We start from the raw sequence: 582 nt of genomic DNA, 5'->3' as shown, positions 1-582 counted from the left end.
AGCAGTGTATGTGGACTGTCCTGCTGGCTCTCTGTCCTTCTACAGAGTCTCCTCTGACTCACTGATCCACCTCTACACCTTCAACACCACCTTCACTGAACCTCTGTATCCTGGGTTTGGACTCTGGTCTGGTTCCTCAGTGTCTCTGTGTTGAGTGAAGCAGAGAGAGTCTCCTCCTGTCAGAGAAACTCACTGTTGAACAGAAAGTTCAGTCTCTACACGTCTGTCTCTTTCACTCACTCACCTTTTCAGATTCATGAATTAAATCAGTTGATTCTTCTAAATGATTCTTGTAAACTTCTTCCTCTTCCTTTAAAGATGGAAACTAAGATTATTACACAAAACTTGTTGATTTTCACTTTTGTAAGACTCTAATTTTATTGTCTTTTCACAATAAAAGCATCACTGATAAAAGTATCAGTGTCTCTGTGAATCTGAGGACGACTGAGCTGATTCAGTTCAAACTAAAATGTTTTCACAGTTTGTTTTAAAGGTCTGAGAAAAGACAGAGACAGTCAGTGAAATGTTCCTGAGGCTCTCAGTGATGAAGGTTTATGTCCAGAGGAAAGACTGAAAGGTTGT

This window comes from Seriola lalandi, unplaced genomic scaffold (genome assembly GCF_002814215.2).
Source record: "Seriola lalandi dorsalis isolate HSWRI2012SDOR001 ecotype SW California unplaced genomic scaffold, Sedor1 jcf7180002054887, whole genome shotgun sequence".
Lineage (NCBI taxonomy): Eukaryota > Metazoa > Chordata > Actinopteri > Carangiformes > Carangidae > Seriola > Seriola lalandi.
This window is presented reverse-complemented; position numbering follows the sequence as displayed.